This window comes from Podarcis tiliguerta (genome assembly GCF_965153285.1).
Source record: "Podarcis tiliguerta genome assembly, chromosome: 9".
Lineage (NCBI taxonomy): Eukaryota > Metazoa > Chordata > Lepidosauria > Squamata > Lacertidae > Podarcis > Podarcis tiliguerta.
The window spans coordinates 13,771,267-13,777,019 of NC_139542.1; the positions used below are offsets into that span (position 1 = coordinate 13,771,267).

At 42.4% G+C, this 5,753-nt stretch overlaps 1 long non-coding RNA gene across 1 annotated transcript; it reads left to right on the top strand.

Moving 5' to 3' along the window:
* The first annotated feature begins 722 nt into the window (after positions 1-722).
* Positions 723-1,648, top strand: LOC310685095. Its single transcript, XR_014515064.1, has 2 exons — positions 723-815; positions 1,168-1,648. It is a non-coding gene; the product is annotated as an uncharacterized lncRNA (long non-coding RNA).
* Positions 1,649-5,753: the final 4,105 nt, after the last annotated feature.

Below are 5,753 nucleotides of genomic sequence, written 5' to 3' on the forward strand. Positions count from 1 at the left end.
GTCCAATTCATTTTGTTGTAAGTAATTTGTAAAAAGTTCCTATTCTTCTTTGAAGTCACAGTTGTCCTTATCTCACAGTTCGTGTGTCAATTTAGCCAGTTCTGCATAATTCATCAATATCTCTTGCCACTGTTCTTTTGTCGGGGTTTCCTCATTCTTCCATCCTTGTGCTATCTTGCCGCTGTTGTTGCATACATAAATAAGTTCTTTGTTTTCCTTGGCAAGTCTTGTCCTACAATCCCTAACAAAAATGCTTCTGGTTTTAAACATTTTCTTCAATTCATTATATTTCATTTGCTCCATCTTTCAACGTGACAGCCCTTGAGATACTTGTATGGAGATGCATTGGTGGAAAAGCCATCATGTGTCGGATTTCTGCCTGTCATGAAGTCGTTACGTAAAAAAATAAACAGAAGACAGAGAGTATGAAACCTAATGAAACCAGAGCATCCTTAGAAGATGGCTCAGGGCACAATTTTAAATCAGCTTTGTTGGTCAGTAAGAAAAGCAAAATTTTATCTTCAAAAATTACCTACACTGGTATAGTGTAATGGAGGCTGAAGCGCATTATAGCTTCCCATGTGAATCTTCTTGGTCACTGTGGACTAGAGAAGCAGAATATTGATCTACTGTAGATAAGCCTTTGAACTGATCCAGCAGGGCTCTTCTTCAATTCTTGTCCTGATTCTAATCTAATTGGCTCAAAGCAAGAAGGTTAATTGTGTTACGGAAATTATGGGGGGGGCACATCTTTAAAGTTAAATATTACAAATATTATGCCTGAATGTATCCTTTCAACTTGACAGCTCAGGGAAGTTAAAAAGGTAAAGGTACCCCTGCCCATACGGGCCAATCTTGCCAGACTCTAGGATTGTGCGCTCATCTCACTCTATAGGCCGGGAGCCAGCCCTGTCCGAAGACACTTCCGGGTCACGTGGCCAGCGTGACAAAGCCGCATCTGGCGAGCCAGTGCAGCACACGGAAACGCCGTTTACCTTCCAGCCAGTAAGTGGTCCCTATTTATCTACTTGCACCCGGAGGTGCTTTTGAACTGCTAGGTTGGCAGGTGCTGGGACCGAGCAACGGGAGTGCACCCCGCCACGGGGATTTGAACCGCCGACCTTTCGATCGGCAAGCCCTAGGCGCTGAGGCTTTTACCCAGGGAAGTTACCTAGCTTTAAAAATAATATAAAATCATCTCCTTTCCCATTTTCCTCTATTCCAAAGCTATTTTCCCTTTGAAAAAGGACTCCAGGAAGTTCCCAGAGGTGACAATTGCTGGGCTCATTGTTAGCCAAAGGAAGCCAGATCTCATCACCTGACTCGCCTCAGGCTCCAGACATGCAAAGGAACCTCTATTGTACTTTCGGGTGGTGGGTACTTAAGACATATTTGTCTATGCTAATCTTATACCTGAGTCTTGCCCTCCCATGTCTGCTTATGCTAATCTTGTACCAAGGACTTGTCTGGACATGTTTGCCAAGGTTAACCCCTCCCCTTTTGTGACATGTCAGTGATGTAGCAATGATGCTGTACGAACTGTATTCTGGGATATGGCGGGAAAGTTTTAAAAGTCTTTGTCACCCCATCCTGGGGGTTCAAATTTGCTCTTTGAACCAATTGCACAATAAACTTTGGTCTACAGCTATTTGCTCCAATTGGTGGCTAGAATCCTTCCTTTATTCCGCAGGGACCTGCGGGCTCTTCCCGACGAGCTGGGTGACTGAGCAGCCTCGCACCTAGATATTTTCCTTAACAATTGGCTGAAATGTCTTTACACAAATGGAGATTGGGGCCTTCTGTGAGATTTTAGCTCACCCCTTTCAAATCCTGTGGCAACAGGGGTCTCTCACCCTATCCTTTGGCCATAGAGGTGGTCCTTGAGATCACACACCAGCCAAGAGAAGGTCCTGTTGCATCGACTCACTATTAAAAACCAAAGGTTTAAGCACAAGGCTTCCTTAGCGAGTGAATCATGTGACACCAAGTCCTTGAAACTGATATTTATTCCCCCTGGTTTGCATCTCTGTGTTTCTGCAGCAAGTCTGAAACACTGCAAACACAGCCTTAATTTTGGAAAAACCAAATTGTTGCCTTTACAGTTCCTGAATCATAAATGTACTCAAGTGACCATCATTGTCTGATTGAAGTTCAATTCCTGAGTACAGGAGACTGATAAACAGGTCTTCCTGACAGGCACAAGGGTTAGCGGGCTGATCTCTGCGACTGTTAGGAGTCAGGATAGTCACCGTCCATCGTTACACTACTAGCTTTAACGAAAGCAACCCTTTCGCTGGCAGCACCTGCTGATAAGATATGTACCTAGACCTCCCTTCTCTCTCTTTTTTATCATGCACTATTGAGTGCATATTTGGCTCTTAGGGCGTTTTCAGTCGCATCATTCAAGATCCCTTAATGCACCCCACGAACGGCGCATGGATCATCAGTGCGCTGATTTTAGCTGAACTGTTTACATCCGTCTCACTATTAGCTTCATTTGGCTTAATCATTTATATCAGTTATGATGAACTCAGCAGGCTGAGCGTTCCCTTTTCCGTTCTTCCTGCAGTGCCAAAGGCACTTTTCTTTCATGAACTGCTCATATAGCCCCGCTCTGTGCTGTTTCGCCTTCCAAAAAAAGAAAAAAAAACATTCTGATGTACTACATTAACCCAGTGCATTCACATTGGTAATGTGGTAATTATTTTGCATAATCAATACCATCAAGTCCCTTTTCCTGGGACCCCCTTGGTGGTTATTTACATTTATGCCAGAGATGTCAGATTCCATCAGGAGCAAAACCGATTTTCTTGCCCTACATGCGCTCTCCAGACAACCTCTAATTCCCCCCTAAATCTATTTGTGCTCTTTTTAGCCCCCCAGTTTGTTCTGCTGCTGTAAGCATTGGGGTCTTGGGTGTGTAAAACAAGCCTTTAGCGCACCAAGGCGTGAAAGAACAGGCACGGTCTTATATTAATTGCTGTTAACGCCGATGATTATTTATGATAATTATTTATTTTCCAAGCCGTTTCTGTTTATGATGTGATGCATTCGAGCCCCGAGCACATTAGGTGCATTATTCATTGGGTACATTTGTCAGAACATGCATGTGTATAAAGAACTAATGATCCATATTAAATTAATGACGCTATAAAAAAGAAAAATGCGCCCCTATACCACGCAGCTCAGGAAGGCGACTCCAGCCTTAGAGAAACCGCAGGAAGGGGTGGGGCGGGGGGGGGGGAGAAACCTAATCAGATGAAGCATTGGACTCTCCTGCTTCCCAAATTTCATTTCTCGAAATGCGCTTGTACACAATGTTGGTTTTTATTAAAACAAATTAATTCAGTCATTAAGGAATCATACGGCAAGTGTCTCATAAGTCAGGACCTTCAGTGTAACAAATTGATTAAATGACTGTGTAATAGTCTCTTTAAACAAATCTAGTGTAACAAGTTAATAGATCTGCTCAATTACCATGCTGGTGTGGTGAGGATGTGGGCAACACAGTCATTAAACCTGGGAGATTGTTGTAGAGTGTTTTCTGTATGTAGGTGCCTATATATATATATATATATATATATATATATATATATATATATACACACACACACACACACACACACACACACCCCCCTCTGGAACTTGATTGCTAGCCTGGCAATTAATCAAAAAACACAGATTTGATGGTGGCAAGTTGTCAGCGTAGAACACTTACAGATTAAAAGAGGGAAGGAAGGGAGGAAGAAACTTTGTGATGGATCTATAATGAAAATAATTCCAAGTTAATAATTACTAAAAAGGGGGGGAGGTATTATCGGCAGAGCTGCTATGTGAATGAGTCACTCTGTTCTTTACTTGTACCTGTTTGGTCTCTAACTTGATAAAGAATAGGGAATGGTTTAGCTTATACATAAAGAGATTGGGAAGGATTTTTTTTTTTCAGTTCGTATTTTAATGCAAATCTACATAAGATCCACCCTTTCCTGTCCTATGAAATTTGCACATCTCTGAATTTTGTGACAAATTGCTCCAACTTTTTTTAAAAAATAATTAAACAATGTGTGCCCCCAAAAGCGTATATCATGGGGGAGGGTGCACACAAATATGTACATTAGTGAAAATTGTGTTTTAAAATGCATTATATTGGGGGTGTTTGCTCGCAAATTGCATCTGTAAAGAGAAATACAAACAAAATGGCCTGTGACGTTTCATGGGTGCTTTTTTATATAAAGATAATAAAGTTTACAAACTGATGTGAAAATGGGGTGGATTCTTGTTTGAGTTCATATATTACACAGTCCTCGAATGTAGTTCCTTAGCTGAGGAAGCCCTTCGGGGCAAAATAATAATAATAATTTATTATTTATACCCCGCCCATCTGGCTGGGTTTACCCCAGCCACTCTGGGTGGCTTCCAACCAAATATTAAAACAATACAGCATCAGACATTAAAATCTTCCCTAAACAGGGCCGCCTTCATTTGTCTTTTAAAAGTAAAATAGTTGTTTATCGCCTTGACATCAGCTGGGAGGGCGTTCCACAGGGCAGGCGCCACTACCAAGAAGGCCCTCTGCCTGGTTCCCTGTAACCTCACTTCTCGCAGCGAGGGAACCGCCAGGAGGCCCTCGGCACTGGACCTGAGTGTCTGGGCTGGATGATGGGGGTGGAGACGCTCCCTCAGGTATACTGGGCCAAGGCCGTTTAGGGTTTTAAAGGTCAGCACCAACAAGGAAATATCCGGAAACCTTGTTCCACGCAACCCAGCTGCCTGAGCCAGCCTGCTTGTGTTGGCTACCTATGCTGTCCAACCTCATCAGCTGTATTGTCCCTGTATAGATGAGCCTTGGGTCCCTTCCAGCTCTAAGATTCTATTATTCTATTATTCTAAGATGTATAGTTCATTTCGCTGCAATAGGCTAACATGCATCCATTCTGAAAAATAAGGGTGAACAGTGAGAGAGAGAGAGAGAGAGAGAGAGAGAGAGAGAGAGAGAGAATTTGCATAGTGCTTTAGAACAGTAATCTTCAACCTTTTACCTTTTTCAGACCTGGAACCTGCTTTTAAGCCAAGCATACACATTTGGAAACCAATTTCTTAATTTTTTTGCCATATATTTGTATGATGGTAAGATTGTGGTTGTGACCCAGCTTAGATCAGGCCATGTCAACCCCACCAGCTGAAGACTCAACTTGAGTAATCAAAAGCATTTTTGGTAGAAATGTGCTCTAAACAAGAACATAGAGTGGTTTGATGCATATACAACCTTTGTTGGTTGTATATAAAAGGGCATTTTTGCAGGTCTCCTACATCTTTAATAGTTTTTCATGAAAGGGGGTCTCCTGCACCTTTAACAGTTGTACCTTGTCATGTATGCTTGCAAAAATGTGAATATTCTATTGGCATGCTAGCACACTAAAACGCAACTGGCATACGAAAATGCTAGAGTTATTTGATTAGATTTTTTAAAATGCAGACTCTATGGAACGGGGCAGAACTTAAGATTGAAAAACTAAAACATGAGAGGAAACAGATTTGTCCATCCTTATGTGCAATCGGTGGTGCAGTCCAGAATTCCACCACCTCTTTTTGCTCTCACGGCTCTCTACTCCAAAATAAGAAAGGGCACGTGAGAGAAAACTCAAAAGGAGCACAGGGATCGTGTAGCAGGCTGTTCCATCTGCCCATCCGGCCTTTCTCCTCTTGACTTCCTGGGTTTCCCCTCTCCCTTAAGGATGCGGAAGGAAAGCCAC